Below are 19,509 nucleotides of genomic sequence, written 5' to 3' on the forward strand. Positions count from 1 at the left end.
GTCCTTTAATACCCAAGGCTTATACATTATCTAGTCTAGTATTCTCTGCATGGCAACAACAGAAAGGCTTTCAATGTTGGCAATTCTTTAACAGTATGCTTATTAAAGCTTACTTGCATCTTACGATCTCAGACAAGCTTACCTTATGGTCATTAAAGCATTGCTACTTAAGAACACAGAGCAACAGGCACTTTGAGTAATAAGCATAAATCAACAGTACAAAAATATGACAGAAACCAGACCATTCTGCAAAATCAAAGACAGATGAAAAGCCACTGTAGTACTTATGCAGTGTGTCCTCCCCATCCAAGGTAGATACAACTACTCCTTGCCTTGCTTGGACACATCCAGAGTCACTACATGGGGAGTGGGGTGCAACAAGCATGTCACAATTTGAAATCTCTCTGGCTGACTGTGATGGCCCTGACACATTTGTCATACCTCTCAACCTCAAGAGCAAGAAATCTGGACAAAGCCATACACAGAAGTGGGACAAAGGCCCAACAATAAGGACAATTTTTAAATATTGCTCTAATAAACTTAGAAAGATAATAGAATAGGTCTTGCATTAGTATGAATTTTCTGAAGGGTATAAAATCTGAAACTCAAATGTCTGTCATTTTCTAACTTCAGTCTTTAGTGATGTCACTAATTTGCCAAAAACACAATTTTATGAAAAATGGACAAAACGTGATGCAAAAATATAAAATAGACACACAATACAGCTGCTACCTGTCAAAGAAGGGACACTTTAATATTAGTACTGCTACCTTGAGCAGCTGACAAAATATAAAAGAATCTACATGCATTTCAAGTAATCTATAACTTTGATTATTACAGTTATTTCTTAATTGTAAACCCTCCATGTTTTCTTCCAAAATTGCTATTTTGCGGAGGGATTATAAGGGGAAGAGCAACATTTTGAGCCAAAATTGGGGACAGTTGAGAGGTTGGCTATGCCTAATTCTATAAAGCAATTTATTTGCATGTACCTCTCAACCTGTTAATGCAGTAAATCTGAACAAGGCCAAATATATTGGGGGCACATATAAACAGTACTAAAAATTGCTCTTGTATAAATTGAGACAGTTGATAGAACAGCTCTTACTTTAACATGCATTTTTCTGAAGGTTATGAAGTCTGAAACTTAGAGTGACTTCTGGCAAATCATTTAGGAATTAAAACTACAAATTTTATGAACAAACCAAAAATAAGAAGCAAAATCTATTCATTCTTTGAAAATCTGGACAGTTGGGAGGTATAGTTCAACTGGGCCTGTCTGAGTTGCTGCCCTTCCCCTGACAAAATAATGGTTGAATGGAGCCTCTGCAGCCATTCCAATGAACCATTATACTTGGCTATTTCACTCCATTTACCATAAACACTAATGTGCATACTGCTTTACTTCTATGATGAGTTGGACTTCATTTGAAAGTTTTATTTTGTATTTTACAGCACAAACACTAAGTCATCTGTTAAACAAAGCAATGCAGTCTCACAATGAAAACTTAGCATTAAAACTTCTCTGCCCTTGAAACTCACATTCATTGAAACAGCATTGAAACCCACATTCAAAGAAAATACATTTTGCCAGTGGCAGATAAAGATTAATTTTGGGCTGTTTTCGAATCATAGGCTCCTTGCATATGAAACATACATGTGCTCTTTGATACACCTTCCTCATTGTACTAAAATTATATTCCTTGTACAATACAGTACACTTGTTACAGGATGTTTTAAATTTATTTTGAACATTTTTTCCAGTAAGCAATGAAACAAACCATATGCACCCATAATGGCAAAACTGCCCAGTTGAGAACATTTATCATAAAAAAGTCTACTCAGACTTCCACAGTCCACCATTATTAGTAAATATACACAATTCCACAGTCCACCATTATTAGTAAATATGCACAATTCCACAGTCCATTATCAGTAAATATGCACAATCTCTGAAGTCAGTCATCTAAATAATTCCACATTAAAGAAATCTGTAACTAATGAAGTGGTTGCTGCTAGCAATCACCTTTATATTTCATGGTTTCATCGAAAAATAAAGTGTCTGTTGCCCCTCAGGAATAAATTGTCTATATTACATTAAAAAAATGATAAGCTAGTAATAATATTGCAAGAGGAAGTGGATGGCAAACTGATAACGAACTCATAGTTAGTATCTTCACTAAGGAGAACATTCTCAGTACGGCAGCATCTACCCCTTGTGGGAGTAGAACCCACAACCTTCTGCATCAAAAGCAAGTACATAGCCTGTTGTGCTATAGTATTAACTTGGCAAAGCACTAAACTTCTATTCCCCTGCAGCTCTCAGTTCCTTGTAAAATCTACTCAATACTCAACTGCATCTCAACTTAGCAGCTCAAGAAAACTGGAAAAGGCCAAAATGTATGGGGGGGCCAGGTCAAAAGCCCAAAAACAGGGACACATTAAACATTGCTTGTATAATCTTGGAAAGTTGCTAGAATAAAATGTTGTGTTGCCACCATATATTTTACTGCCAAGGTCCCTGAGCAAAAACCAGTCAGAGTAACATACCACTCACGCCACATCAGCTGCTTTGTAAAAGAGAGGAAGACTGAAACTTAAATGGCTATCATTTAGTGAATTCAGTTCTCATCATAGCTGTCAACCTCTTAGTACAAAACACCTGGATAAACCCAGTAATAAGAGAGAGGAGCCCTAAAACATATTCAGTGAATTCAGTTCTTGCCATAGCTGTCAACCTTAGCACAAAAACCTGGACGAAGCCAATAATGGGGGAATACAGTCCCAAAAATAGGGACAAATTTAAAATATTCATCTTATAAACTTCGAAAATTGCTAAAAAAAAAAAGGTTGTGCTACTATGTATTCTGAAGAACATGAAGTTGGAAATTTAAATGCCGGTCAATTTTACTGCGGACAGAACAAAAACAATTTTCAGCAGGGACGCAGGGATTAAAACTGCAGACACATCTTTGTAAAATGGCAGGGCACCAGAGCAAATCCACACAAACACAGGCAGGAGATGCACACTCCACACAGAAGCCACCCCAACCAAGAATCAAACCAGAAAACCTAAACCTGTGAGGCAACAATACTACCACCGCACCATCAGTTATGCAAGGAATTAAACATTCAGAAACCTGAAGTCTGAAATTCAAATGCCTGTCAATTTTACTGCGGACAGAACAAAAACAATTTTCAGCAGAGACGCGGGGATTAATACTGCAGACACATCTTTGTAAAATGGCAGGGCACCAGAGCAAATCCACACAAATACAGGGAGGAGATGCAGACAGAAGCCACCCCAACCAAGAATCAAACCAGAAAACCTATAGCTGTGAGGCAACAATACTATCACTGCACCATCAATTATGCAAGGAATTAAACATTCAGAAACCTGAAGTCTGAAATTCAAATGCCTGTCAATTTTACTGCGGACAGAACAAAACAATTTTCAGCAGGGACGAGGGATTAAAACTGCAGACACATCTTTGTAAAATGGCAGGGCACCAGAGCAAATCCACACAAACACAGGCAGGAGATGCAGACTCCAAACAGAAGCCACCCCAACCAAGAATCAAACCAGAAAACCTATAGCTGTGAGGCAACAATACTACCACCGCACCATCAATTATGCAAGGAATTAAACATTCATAAACCTGAAGTCTGAAATTCAAATGCCTGTCAATTTTACTGCGGACAGAACAAAACCAATTTTCAGCAGGGATTAAAACTGCAGACACGTCTTTGTAAAATGGCAGGGCACCAGAGCAAATCCACACAAACACATGGAGGAGATGCAGACTCCACACAGAAGCCACCCCAACCAAGAATCAAACCAGAAAACCTATAGCTGTGAGGCAACAATACTACCACTGCACCATCAAATATGCAAGGAATTAAACTTTCAGAAACCCTTAAGTCTGAAATTCAAATGCCTGTCAATTTTATTTAACATTTTTTAATCAGGACAGTCTGACTTGGAACAAATAAACAATTTTCAGCAGAGGCCCAGGAAGAAATAATGCAGACATGTCTTTGTAACATGGGAGGACACAAAAGCAAACCCACACAAACACAGGGAGAAGATACAGACCCCACAAAGAAGGAACCCCAGCCAAGAATAAAACCCAAGAACCTGCAGCTGTGAGGCAACAATGCTACTACTACACCATCAAATATCAAGCATTGCAATATTTACAAACCACAGATATTATGAGGAACAGATCAGAGCGAATATGAGGCAAAAATCTGAAATTTTTTTACAAATGGTGGTGGGTAGGGAACTCAAGTCTTTAACACCTGCATACAGGGTACAGGGTTCAAGCCTGAGGCATTCCCTAAGCACCTGCGGCATTTTCACACACACACACACTCCAGTAAAGCATAAGCACCATACACACATAAACATTGTAAATTAAAAAGCACAAACTCCAGTAAAGCATAAGCACCATACAAATAAACATTGTAAATTAAAAGGCACCTTACCTGAATACATCTGCCTTGAGCATGCGCATAGACCGACAGTAGTTGGGGCGAAGTCTGCGAATTTTGAAAAGTAATTTTTTTTTTATTTTTCATTTTTCTTTCATTTTTCTTTCTCTTTTTTATTTTTGAGGGGGCTGCAGTCCGGCAGCCCTATGCCACGAGCCGCCCCTGCTACTACTTTTTTATTGATATGACTTTGTAAGTAACTGTATGTCGTGTAAGCAAGGCAATGCATACATTGTGCCTTCATAAGATTTGTATATTGTATTATAGTTGTTGGGCAAGTGATAGATGCTGATGGTGTGACATGCTGAAACTATATTAGTAAAGGAAATACGTTATTCAGCAGATGAGCAGATTTTGTTTGGATAAATCATCGAGTATACTTTAGTCTTGTTTGGAATAAAAAGAAGAGAAAGTAGCCAGCAAATGGGAAAATTAAATGTATACACTTATAATGCATTCATGAAAAAATTGAAGTAAATAACAGTCTTTGAGTGGAAGCGACATCAAGTTTGATAGGAATGTATAGACAGACTGGGAAGTAACAGAAAACTGTACTGAATAGCATGAATGAGACAAAATGATGTTTCCTTACAATATACAGTCTTAGCAGTTCTGTTGGGATTAATTGTGGCTCTATCATAACTGATGAACCTTTGTAGTCCTTCTGATTGGAAAATGACACTGAAATTAAACTTCATAAAGTGTAAGTTCTCAGCAAGTTTATACTGTGCAACTTAATATCTGCAGTTGGGTAAAACTGAAGGGGGAGGTGTTTGGTAAAAGGATTAGTTCTGTCCACTGAGGATATAAAGGACATCATTCAAACAAAGCCAGTCTTGCAAATTCAGTCTGTTTCGGTCATTATAAATAGGAGATTCAATGCAAAACTAGATATGTACAGTTCTGGCCCTGTCATATACCTGGAAAACATTGACTTGGTAACAAGTAGGACACTGGTCTGGATGTCACAAGCAGTAGTTACAGTTGCATGATAGCATAGTGTCTTAATGAAAAATTAGGACAGGGTGATCAGGGACTATGTTCAAAGCTAGTGATTAAACCAGGTTTGATAACAATCTGTCCTTGAATTCTTATTGTTTGATGGGACGTTTGTCTCAAGCACTCTATCTTCTGCTGCACAGATTTATTCTATATAGGATTCAGATGCATAATCTGAGGTTTGCATAAAATTGGAGAAAGGGGAAAATATGCTGTCACAAAAGGAAATACTGACAGCCCAGATATCTGGAATTTTGTAAATAATTCTGTCATTTGTGAATATTGATATGATTCATACAGAAGTGTATGTAAAGGTGTAAAGTACTGAGCTAAAATGTAACCACAGCATGCCCTGCCAACTTAGAATAGAAATGTATGTAAACTATTGTAATTGTATAAATGTATATGTTTTAACAATTGAAACTAGAACATAGTTGTGTCCTAGTTGCCTGTTGCACATTTTTGGTGCATGTTGCGAGGGAACGATACTGTCAGTTTTACTTTTTTTATGGGGCTGCTATCGGCCATTAGGGATAGAATGGTATCGGCATCCATGTTAACTAGTGCCTGCCTGGAGGTGGCCTTACTGAAGGTATAACTGCTAGAGTCTGATTTAATTTTGGCCTGTCAGACGTCACCCGTTATTTCTGTAGTAGTATGTAGTACTTCTGCTCTGCTCCTGCGTCCACCCCTTGTTAGAGAACTGTGCCACAACTGTTAACAATTAGTTTCAGCTGGAGTGTTTTGATGTACACCTGAACTTTTTGTGGTCTGCTGAAATACAAGCCTGCACCAGATTGAGTTGTGCTACTGTTTTCTATCTGTGCATATTTCAAATGTTTACATGTAGTTACTAGTATTTTTTATTTAAAGTATGTAAGTTTTCAGACACTGTGGGATTGGGAGTTTCCATAACTTCAATTGTGCTACATATAAATAATTTGGTTTGAAATTTGGAACACTTTTTATTGGACTTTGTCCTGATGTGACAAGACATTGGCTGCTGGTTAAGTTTTACAGGTTGTTACTCTTTCTGAATAAATATTTTTTATATATTTTTTCTTAGAATATGACGCTGCACTCAAGTTTAGAGATGGGTTAGTATTTGGAATAGTAAACTTTCAAAATATGAAATGTGACTAATTAGATATGTTTATTTTATTAAACGTAGTGTTTTGTTTATTTAGTAGCTGTTGCCTGACCCTGTTGAAGGTGAAGCTCCTGTAGGTGCATTGTAAAATCCATCTTGGCCAAATAAAGGTATTGATTGCTTCACCTTTGTGTTCCAACTTCTCCCCATATGCAGTTGGTTAAATAGGAAATGGCAAATAAAATATTTTGCAGTACTTATCAATATAATTATGTTGTTCTGTTTGCATTGTTGTCATATCTTCAAGAAGTGATGATTTTTGCTGGTGATTTCATTCTACCTTAATTGATAAGGAAGTCCCAAACATATATTTTTTGAGAGTGGCTAGCATTACAAATTACAGGATGTCAGACCAAAGTGGAGAGTTGTTGTTGTTAACTGTTTTTAATTACTTCTTACCTTGAGGCAGAAATCTGTTTTCTTAGTAGATTAATACATATTTTAATGAACAGTTGTGTTGTTCGCAGTCAGGATAATCTGTTTTCTTAGTAGATTAATAGATATTTTAATGAAGTGTTGTACTGGTCGCAGTCAGGATGGATTAACATTGTCTTCTTCTGCAAGCAGTTCACTAAGGTGAGAGTATGCAAAGATCTATATATATAACTTTGTCATGGAGAGCATAACATTTACTACAGGTTTAAAAAGACATGACCTACTAATTTATAGATATGCAGAGAGACATGCACAGTATGTTTAACTGTTATGTTCTGGTGTGTATGCATTTTTATTATATGCTGGATTCTTTATTGCTGCGTATCGAGAAAAGCTGTTTTTCTGGAGTCTAAAGGTTAGAAGGAGGTGTTTTATACACTTCAAGGATTGTGACAATTTATGAGCAGTTTACAAATCATAAAGCATTATCTTTTTCCCCTGTCATACTCTATTTTTATTTAATTTTTTTATCAGTTAACATTAAGCAATGTGTATTCAGTTACAGAATAGTATAGTAAATTCACAGAGAGCCATTGTTTGGTTTCTGTTACATGATGTACTTTTTATTTTTTTGAATCCACATAAAGGTCAGATTTGTTTTTATTTTACATATGTTTACCAGGGAGGTCCGACTGGACAAAGCTGTCCATTTTCAGCAGAGGCCCAGGGAGAAAAGCTCCAGAACAATTGCTAACATACTATGCATAAGATATTTACATGAGCATTGTGGTGTACACAGTTATAAAATATAGCAGATATGTGATTGCAGAAGATATTTACATAAGCATAGTGGTTTAGAAATATAATTAAAAGTATAGTAGGTAGTAACATATGATTGTTCATACAGTTTGTTTAGTACAGATAATGTTGAAGCTGTACTAAAGGTAAGACAAGAAAGGAAAAACTAAAAAACACTAGCCAGATTGTCAAATCAGGAGAATATAGACAAGATCATGTGAGGTTCATTGGCATTTTAAGGGAAACTTGAAGACTGTGCATAAAGCACATATTCCTATCCAGAATTCATACCTCACTCTCAACCTCTTAGAGCAAAAAATCTGGACAAAGCCTAAAATGATAGGGGAACAAGTAGGGACAGATTTTAAATATTGCTCTTACAAACTTAGAAAGTTGATAGAATAATAGATTTTGTATTAGCATGACATTTCTGAAGGATGTGGAGTCTTAAACTCAAATATTTATCATTATTTAATGACTTCAACCCTCAGCTATTTGCCAGAAAAGTACAGATTTTAGGAGGAACACACAAAAAATATGAGGCAAAAATCTGGACATTCTGTGAAAATCTGTACAATTGAGAGGTGTGCTTACTGCAGTATTAGGTTTTCCTTGCATAAACATGTACAAATGCAAAAATCAAATAGTTTTATGTATTTATATTTTGTTGTTGTCCAGGTTAGCATGATGCACATGTTAATCATTGGTGTAGCTGAAACACATCAGAAAATGTTGTTTTTTAATCCCATACATGACACTTTTATTTTTGTTTTTTTGTTCAGTAACATCATTGATAGAAGATCTGCAAGATATTGACCGCAAAGGTAGTAGTAGCCCATTTGATTCTTTAGGCTGTCTTATAACTTCAAAGCCAATGCATCAGACAAGAAGTGAGCATTCAGATATAGTAGCAATATGGTATAGTTCATTACTGACGGCAATTCGTTTTCAGAATTCTTCACGTTGTAGGTTTTGCATCATTTTAGGATACAGATAAAATAAGTTGAACTGAACAGTGTTACTGCTGGAAAAGCAAGACGTCAGTGAAGAAACTAATGAGTCAAGATAGGGAATATAAATACTCGTTCTGTAATAACTCTCAAAATCCACGCCTACTGTGTTTGCTTGGTGTGTTTGTCGACTGCAAATCCTTGGCAACTTTAACTCAATACCAAGATTATCTGCTAGTGATCTTGCCTTACTGAGAATGTCATTCCTAAAGTGCTCTTCAGCATGGTTGTGGTGCTCCTTGAATATTTCAGTGAGTCTGTTGATGTGTTCTTGAACCTTTACTATACAAGTTGAACAGACTGAAACATCTGGGCAACAGGCTCAAGAACTGATGAGTGATTTGCAATAATGAAGAGAGAAATCACAAACGTGCATGAAGAGCAAGCGCTGAGTAACATATGTGCCATTTTGTCTGGTTTCACCAGCAGTGCTCTTCTGAAGATCAACCAGGTAGTCAAATATTTTCTCAAAGTTCTGACTAAACACACAAATGGATTTATATTTCTCGGTCCATCATGTCTCATTCAGATCATTGACTACAAGGTTTAGTCTGTGAGATTCACAGTGGATAAAGGCTGTTTTTGGATACTTTTCACGAATCTTTGCCTGACCACCATTTTGGATGCTTGCCATTATGGAGCAGCCATCATAGCCTTGTCTGAGCAATTTTTCCAGACCGCACTTTATGCATTCACTGACAATGACATTTGATAGACTGTGCATCTCTCACAACAATGGGAACAAAAAACGCAAACTCTTCTCAGATACAATCATCAACAAACCAAATGCCTAATGACAACTGCTCAATGTCTGAGATATCTGCAGTTTCATCTGCCAGTACACTAAATCCAACTGCCCTGTTTTCTGCACAAACAATCTCCTTTCGAAGTACATTTTCATATTCTGCCAACAGCTCATTTTGCACCCTATGGGATGTGTACCAAGCATTTCCTGCAGCTGTTTCACTGTGCTGTTTCAGTATTGTGTCACCAGCAGCAAAACGAAAATCTAACAAGTAACACAAATTTCCACCAGAGCCTTCTTTTCCACAGAGAGGAATGTCAAGGGTTGCACAGTAAATGGTAGATACAATTGGTTCCAATTTATTTTGGTTCTCTGCAATTTGTTTTGCTACTGCTGCATCTATCTGTGGAATAACGGCTGTTTCTGGCTTCTGTCGTGTTCGTGTATGAGAAAAATTGGAAGCATCTTCAGTAGAACCTTTATGCCATGATGACTGCATGTGATTTCTTGCAAGACTCATTGAAGACATTGTATTTTATGCACACACTAGTGATAAAGCTGCCTTGCAACCCACGGTGAAGTGACTGAGGAAATAATACACAAGTTAAGCAGAGTGGGCCTTTCAAGAGAGGAGAATATGCAAGCCACAGTGAGTACTAAGACAACCAACTATATCTGAATATAGTTGTTTAATAATGACATGCATTTCAGTTTCAGACTTCATATCATTCAGAAAATGTATTCTAACACAAATCCTTTTATTCTAGCGACTTTCAAATGTGTTCCTAGTTGGGGGCCTTTATCCCTAACATTATAACAGGCTTTGTCTAGATTTTTTTGTGTTAACAGAGAGGTATGGTGTGTGCATGCCTGTATGTATGTATAAGGAGGAGGAAGTATACCCTTCAGCTGTCCAGGTTTTTGGAGAATGTCCAGATTTTTGCCCCATATTCCTCCTAAAAAGCATTGAAGCTGCTAAATAATGACAGACGTTTGAGTTTTAGATGTCATATCCTTTAGAAAAATGCATACTAACATAAATCCTGTTATTCTAGCAATGTTCTAAGTTCATGAGAGCAATATTTATAATCTGCTCCTATTTATTTTAGGCTTTGTCCAGATTTCTTGCACTTAGAGGTTGAGGTGTGTGTTAGAGAGAGTGAAATGTCCTAGAGTTAGCAGGTGGAATTTATTTTCAAGTGCATTTTCAAGGAATTGTTTGCTTCAAGGGAAGAGAGTTTTACTGCTGTTCATGCTAAGCCTCCTTAAAATGTGCAGCTGTTTTGTTTAGCAAATGGTATCACTATTGTGGGATAGAATTTTTAAAGCAGCACAGCAGGTAGCATACTTGCATCTTGATACAGAGAGCTATAGGTTCTGCTCCTACAACACGTAGATTTGTATTTTAAGGGGGTGTATGTCCTCCTTTGGATGAGATGCCTAATAACTATGAACTTGTTTTTCAGCTTGCCACCCATTCCCTATTGCAATATACCAGCTTACCATTTTTTTTAATATAACGTAGGCAATTTATTCTTCAAGGGCAGCAGGCATTGAATTTGTAGATGAAACACTAAAATATAAAGTTGTTTTCTAGCAACAACTTCTTCAATGGTTTCAGATCTCAATGTGGAATTATTCAGATGAGTTTTACTTCTGCGAAGATTCTGCATATTGATTGATATTGGTGGATTGTATGACAGAAGTTTGAGTAGAGTGGCCCTTTATGGTTGAAATGTTCTGAATTGGACAGGTTGTCATTACTGGTTCATATCATATGATTTGCTTCATTGCTTAAAGGAAAAATGTTCAGAACTATAAATTTAAAACACACTCTAACAAGTGGTGCTGTATTATACAAGGGATATAATTCAGTTATTATATAGTATAATTAATACAGTCAGGAAGGTGAATCAAATAACTTTTGCATGGTTCTAAAAATGCGTGCAAGGAGCCTATGATTTGAAAACAGCCCAAAGGTAAACTTACCCTGCCACTGGCCAGATGCATTTTCTTTGAATGCAGGTTTCAATGTTTTGGTGAATATGGGTTTCAAAGGTAGAGAAGTTTTAATGCTAAGCCTCTTTTCATTGTAAGACTATTGCTTTGTTTAGGTTTAGTAAATGTCTATCAGTGTTTGTGCTATAAAATTTTAAATAAAAGTTGTAAATGAAATCCAAATATCTGTCATCATTGTAGAAGTATAGCATAAAACAGTATGCACACTGAAAGATTTGAACAGTGTCAATGACAAATGGGGAAAAATAGCCAAGTAATGGGACACTGGAATGGCTGCGTGGATGGGGGTGGGGGGGTAGGGCCGTGTGGGCGGGGCGTCAGAGGAGGAGAGGTTTTGTGGGTGGGGCATCAGAGGGGGTGGGGTTGTGTGGGCGGGGCTTGGGTTTGCACCCCCCTGTAAAAAATCCTGCGGGCTCCCTTGCACATGCAGCATATCTTACTGATGCAGAAACACTTGCTATGGGGAGTCCTTCAGTGCAATTACATTATGTACCATGTGCTGTGCAGGTCTTGGTTTTTGACCTCATTGGTATGACTCCATTAGCGATACTTTGAGGTCTTTTTGGATAAGGGCAAAACACACCTCCAAAAATTCTGGCATTCCACACATCTCACTCAACAATTGCACACATCCAGTGGCCATAACTCACTGAGATGTTATGCTTTGTTGATACCTGCTCTTGTAGTAGTTGGACTGTAGTGTCTTACTATGAAGGGAGTAGTTACATAGATGTGCATGCCCTCGGGTAATGTCGCATGCATGGCCACAGTTCTTGTGGTGATGCTTGATGGAAGTGTCTTTGGGTAGTAGTGTTCGCACACGTACAGTATGATATCAGGATAGATTTGAATACAGCTCAACTACACAGTCTGTTCATACTGTTGCCAGTAATACACAGATAATGTCATGGCTGTGTTTGCATATATGGATGAATTCACTTTGCTTTTCAGGGAGATGACATGATGCAAAGTTCATAGTGCTGCTAAAACCTGCTTAGCCATAGGTCTTCAACCATGGTCATGAAAGATAGAGAAGCAACTGCAGAGACAATGAAGTCCCTGGAGTAAGCTGTGTGTAATACAGCTGATTGGCATGAAACCCACTGGTTGTGATGGAACTTCTACACATCAATGTGTTCTGAAATTAAGATTTTTAGCTATCTGTCTCACTACAAGGCCCGTCATTATTTCAAAAAGTGGTGCAAAGAGGACACCATCCTGTGTGTCGTTCTGTGCTTGCGTGACCTAAAGTAACCATGTGTGTCGAGATTACAAGCCATAGAAGCCTAGCCCTAGACTTTATCCCATGTTTAGAGAAATCTGTACCTAATCGCCTGTCAGGCAGGGACATGTGTGCAATTACAGGGGTCATTACTTTCTACAATTCAGTTAGCAACACTCTGCTCTGTTAGGGCAGAGAAACTAATAGATGTGTAGAGGACCTGTATTTCATTCAACAGGTAGTGTGTGGGACACCAGTATGTTCCTCCAACATGGCATATTGATTTCACGGAATGGGTTGTTACTTGAGTGGAGCCCGTCCGGTGATTGTGCACCAGTGCTCTTGTAACATGCAATGGTGAAAACCGGACTTGTGATATATGAGGGTGGAGGGTAATGGTGACTGAATGCAGTCAGCTTCAAAGATTGACAGCTTCTCATCAGGATGTTAATGGAATTTTTTTTTTTTTTAGGAGTATAGTCACCCACAGCTTAGTGATGCATGAATACTTTTGTCTCCACACACTGTCATTCACAATGTGTATTACACCAGTATGAGTCTTACCTTGTGCATAAAGCAGCTGCTCTTCCCAACTGTCATTACCATAAATGCAATTGCTGCTATTACAGTGTATACAAGTAGGTGACACAGGGGAATCAGAAAAGTGGCTGATCATTGCTAAGCCTGCCGTTAGGCTACCAGCACCAGTTCAGGTAGTTTTTTACCTATGCATAGTGCAGTCGGGAAAGAGTACTGGAAGCAAGGTTAAGAAGGGACGTGATGATTAGTGATGAGCAGTATGGTTTCATGCCAGGAAAGAGCACTACAGATGCGATCTTTGCTCTGAGTGTTGATGGAGAAGTTCATAGAATGTCTGAAGGAGTTGCATTGTGTTTTTGTAGACTTAGAGAAAGTATATGACAGGGTGCCTAGAGAGGAGTTGTGGTATTGTATGAGTAAGTCAGGAGTGTCTGAAAAGTATGTAAGACTACTACAGGATATGTACGAGGGCAGTGTGACAGTGGTGAGGTCTGTGGTGGGATTGACAGATGCGTTTAAGGTGGAGGTGGGGTTACATCAAGGATCAGCTCTGAGCCCTTTCTTATTTGCAATGGTGATGGACAGGTTGACAGACAAGATCAGACAGGAGTCCCTGTGGACTATGATGTTTGCAGATGACATTGTGATCTGTAGTGAGAGTAGGGAACAGGTGGAGGAGACCCTGGAGAGATGGAGATATGCTCTAGAGAGAAGAGGAATGAAGGTCAGCAGGACTAAGACAGAATATATGTGTGTGAATGAGAGGGAGGATAGAGGAATGTTGAGGATGCAAGGAGTAGAGGTGGCGAAGGTGGATGAGTTTAAATACTTGGGGTCAATGGCTCCAACTAACGGTGAGTGTGGAATAGAGGTGAATAAGAGATTACAGGCAGGATGCAGTGGGTGGAGAAGGGTGTCAGGAGTGATTTGTGACAGACTAGTACCTGTAAGAGTGAAAGTTAAGGTCTACAAGGGGTTAGTGAGACCAGCTATGTTATATGGTTTGGAGAGAGTGGCATTGACAAAAAGGCAGGAGTTGGAGCTGGATGTGGCAGAATTAAAGATGTAAGGATTTGCACTTGGTGTGCCGAAGGTGGACAGGTTTAAGAATAAGTATATTCGAGGGTCAGCCCAGGTTGGAAGGTTTGGAGACAAGTCCAGAGAGGAACGATTACGTAGGTTTGGACATGTGCTGATGAGGGATGCTGAGTATATTGGGAAAAAGATGTAAGGATGAAGCTACAAGGTAACAGGAAAAGAGGAAGGCCTAAGATAAGGTTTATGGATGTGGCGTGAGAGGACATGCAGGTGGTTGGTGTGACAGAGGACAGGAAGAAATGGAAACAGGTGATCTGCTCTGGCAACCCCTAATGAGAACAGCCGAAAGAAGATGATCTGGATAGTGCAGTCATCTCACCTTTCATCACTATACATGGCTTTTATTTATTGAATTGTATTGTATTCATTTGTTGCATTGTATATTTATTGTAGCTTTGGTAAAGGTGCTAGTTAGCATTGATATATGTCCATTTTCACCGTAGGCCCGTGGACAGAAGCTACAAGATAATACTCCTTGAACATTTCGCAAAAGCTAGTTTGAAGCATATTACATTAATAAGCCATACCGGCATTTAGCACAGATACTACTTTGTTATAATAAAACACTGTATAAAAAATATATAATTTTTCTAGGATATATATATATATATATATATATATATATATATATATATATATATTAATCACTAACGTCTGCAGACATTGAGCAGCAGTTGTACAATTCAAACTTTGAGAAGTGGTGCGGCAGGAAAAAGTTAGTAGTTGAAGGTAAGGCATCTAAGTAGTACAGAGGTCACTATTCGGGTTTACTGCAAGGACAAACAACGAGTTTAGAAGTATTTGTTGCTTTCTTTTTTTATGGAGTTAGTGAGGGTTATAGGGTCAAGTCAGGTGGTAGTCTGCTCCATGGTTTTAATGCACATTTGCTAAAGAACAAATCCCCAGCTGAGTTGTTGGATTTGTATGTTTTTGAGTGTATTGTATGATCAGTGTCTGGATGCTGGTGTAGGGACTGTCAATATTTTTTTAGTGAAGCTGTATGTTCTGGTTGGTTTATGTATGATTCCAGAGTGGGTGATGGTGTTGAATGCCTTGGCGAGGTTCCGAACGGCTGTGTGGACCGCCTTGGATGTGCGTTCGTACAGTGCCTTAGTGTAGGATTTTGCAGTTGAACCTCCAGATCCCGTCTGCATGGTTGTTGTATAGTTGTCACAGAATCTGTATGACAGTGGGTTGGCAATTGCTGTTGGGTCAGTATGCGAGCTGCCATTGTGCATTATCTCAGACCAAATCTGGGTATTCACATGTAACCTCCTGATATAGGTATAGAAGGGTTTTTTGATTGTTTTTAGTATTTGCTGCAATTCAGGTGTCATTGCTGGCTTCTTGAGTTTTCAATCAGGTTTTTCAACTCTGAGAAGGGATTTTTAGCACTCTATGGCCTACACCATGTTCTGCAGCAGTTTCTTTTTTTTGTTGAGATTAATGTAAGGGCACCAACTGATTCACTGACTTTTATTGAGTATACATGTAACACATGCCAAACTGTGGTCAAAATATACTACAACAGCTAGGCAAAGTAAAAAATAAATTGTCATAATATGATATCAAATTTAAAGAATGAAATGTTGCAGCTGACCTAGACTAAGTATGTCGATGGCTGTGTAACATTTTGGGACTGAGATGCAATATGGAATGGTGAAAGCATAGTGTCTCAGAAATTATAACTATGCAGCCATATCAAAGTAACTGTTACTTGTTTTGTCAATGAGATGTCTGAGACAGAACTTGTATTTCCCCTGTTGTGGGATACAGGCTTAATTACAGATACCTAAAACAGATTATGAGAGAAGTGTGGAAGAGGGGAATGAATGATAAATATAGACAGCTTCCCAGAATGCTATTTTTTGATGTAGTCCTGTTTCAGTTCAAAGCAAACCCCTGTGGTTTCTGAGTGAGGAATGCATTCAGCTGCAGACAGTCTCCGGGACAATGTGGATTACACCAGTATGAGTCCTAGGTTGCCTTTACCAACTCTCATTATCATAAATTCACTTGCTTCTTTTATTCCAAAGTAGGGGATTAAATAGACAGACATTTAACTGTTCTGCATAACACTGTGGTGCCGTCATCACAGGAGGTAGGTGTTTCTCTATTCATAATAAAATAACATGCCCTTTTATAATTATGCATAGGTTTTGCATTCTTTTTGGCTGCGGTCCATAGGCACCACAGTGTAGTAGTGTCCGTGTGTATAGCAGGACTGTGGTTTCAATGCATATTGTACATGTGCGTACAACTGTGGGTAGACTGATACCCAGGGGCATGTTGCAACAAAGTTAAAAAATCAAAATATAACAATGGAATAAAACAAGGAACACAATAGGAAGTCATTCAGCTGTACATGTCACAACCACAACAAGTAGTTATAACTATGTATCAGCATGGATATTAGCAAGCAATGGCATGCAAAAATTATGGGCCATACGAAGTGTTGTCAATTCAGATGAATGTATGAAAAGAGTGACACAATATGTGCCATTGTGTGTGGTAATGATAATAAAGCCATGGAGTGGTATGGTGCTAGGAAGTCTAACAGTATGATAACCTGAATGTTACGGGTAGAGATGGCTTTCTTGCATTTGCCAGCCATGGAAATGGTAGAGTGTTGTTGCTTTGCCAAGGATTTGAGTTGGTATTGTCATCACCTGCACAGTTTATTGTGACGTACTTGTCTCCTGATCAACTTTGGGGTCATGTACTTATGCTCTGGGGTAGTACACTGCCAATGTCCGACCTGCATTTGGTGCTACCTCTGAAGGAATATGCTATCTGAGGGAGCTGACATGATTCCAAATGAAATGGTATCATACTACTTAGCCCATGTTCATATTCATTTCCGTACATCTAAATCTGGTGGAAAAATTGCTCCATGATGTTGTGACATATACTGTGGTAGACCAATTACACTAAATCCATCAATATGCAAATATTACATAAGTTCCATTTCTATTTGTTTAAGTTGTTAGGTTCCAATGTATTTTTCTGTCCACCTCGGTGATCCTACTGTTTGTGTTGTGAAAGTTTGCATACTTGCATACTTTCCCTGTATTTCTCTTACAATGTCTTTGGATACACTTGATGGTATTGATAAATTTTGCTTTCTCCTTTGCATAGTGAAATTGAAATTCTGGACTTCTTGCATATCACTAACAGTACATAATTACTTCCCTATCCTGACTAGTCCAATACACAATCTGTTTCACTCTTTTGTAGCGTATCAATTTGATATGGACTAACACTCAGTCTGGCAATGGTGTAGGGGAAGCTGCCACCTTAATGTCAATGAACACTAAAGCTAGAATATTTATACATCTTCAGGATTATACACTGTGATTTTTTCCGTCCTGAAAAAAATGGCCATAAGACTATTGTGGAGTTTGTTATCCTGGGAGTTGTGTACACAGCTGTCCTCTTCATAAATTTTAACCCACTTTTCTCCGTGCAGACTGCTATATAGAAACCATTGTATACAGCAGTGTCAAACCTAGTGAAGTATAGATTCTTAAGTAAATACTGTTTTGCATTGGCAAACAGTATCGTACCTCCTGCTACATTCCACTATAGCTGCTTTTGATTATTATAAGTATTTATAGAGTCCAGCATTTTGTTGTTACACAAAATTGTAAGGAAACAATGTGGTGTCCTTGCAATCCACTAGCAGAAACCATCATTAAAGGTTTGCAGTGTAATGGTCCATAGACCCTTTTTTAAGCCTGGTAATGCATACACCTGTTGTTGTAATTGTCAATGCCCAATAATTAGAAAGATGGTGTATGTCTTGGCCTTCCTACAACTATAATCTGCTGCTGTGCATAAAGGACATAAGTGGCAAGCATGGCTGAAGTTCTGATTTCCCATCCATTGGTGCACAATTTTTTGAAATAGGCTTAAAGAAGAGGTCTGTTTCACATAAATGGGAAGTATTTTTCCAGGAACAGGGTAAATGCTAAACCACACACCTCTTCCTGCAACGTTATGCTGATGTCACAGACAAGGTATAGATGCTTATAATGAGTAGTTCTTGTACTGTTTGTTTTGTGAATATGTACCATATACATCAGGGATGGATGTCAGAAGGTCTAGTAGCCTCGGTATAGATTGGGCCTCGGTACACTGTAAGAGACTAAGTACAGGGACAAATGTGTTTGGATGTACACATACGACATGTTATGTACACCCTATATTATTTACACAACTAATTTGTGTGGACAACATAGTTTTTTTGAAAAGGCCTGGTCAATGACTTGATATAGTATAGTGTAGTCAATTATAGCTTGAATGAATGATACACATATTGGGACATTGATCTCATTAGATAGTTTCATTAAGATCTGTTTTGTTATACTTGGATAATAGAGGTGAGTGGTCTGGAAGAGTTGAGAGTAGATGACAACGGGCAATTGCAGTTCTATCAAGTGGGGTAAGGAAAGGTTTGATTCTGTGAATTGTGCCATGAGTTTTTACTAATGGTTTTGCTGTTTTGCATTGATATAACCTTCAAACTTCAGCTTGTTATCCACTCTGACACCCAATATTGTAGTTTTGGCTTATGGGCAGATGATAGTGCCATTGTTTGTGGTAATGTTGAAGGATGGCTGTGGGGTCCACCCTGTGTGGGAGAAGAGCAGCAGCTTACATGTTCTTCGTGTGTCACTGTTGCAGTCATTACATTAGGGTAATCTGCTGGCAGGTGGCCCTCAGTCGGCCTGAATTCCAAAGTCGTGGGTCCTGCATCTGTTGCTGTGTCCTCTTCCATTATGCCTTGTCATCAGGGATATAAAACTAGCAGCTGACATGATTTTCTTCAGTCTTTCTGGCCGCGTGGTGCCCGAAGCCGAAGCATTTCTCAAGTGCTGCTCGTCCGACACCTGAAGTATTCGAGTTTGAGTTTCACAACGGAAGTCTTCACTAAAGCTAAGTACCCCGTTGGTGAAACTTTTTTCTTACTCCATATCAATGTTAAAAAAGTTAATAATTGTATTACTTGTGGGAAGCAAATACCACATAAGGATTTCCATTTATACAGTATTCCTTG

Source organism: Protopterus annectens, chromosome 1.part1 (assembly GCF_019279795.1).
Source record: "Protopterus annectens isolate FY-2018-M chromosome 1.part1, PAN1.0, whole genome shotgun sequence".
Lineage (NCBI taxonomy): Eukaryota > Metazoa > Chordata > Ceratodontiformes > Protopteridae > Protopterus > Protopterus annectens.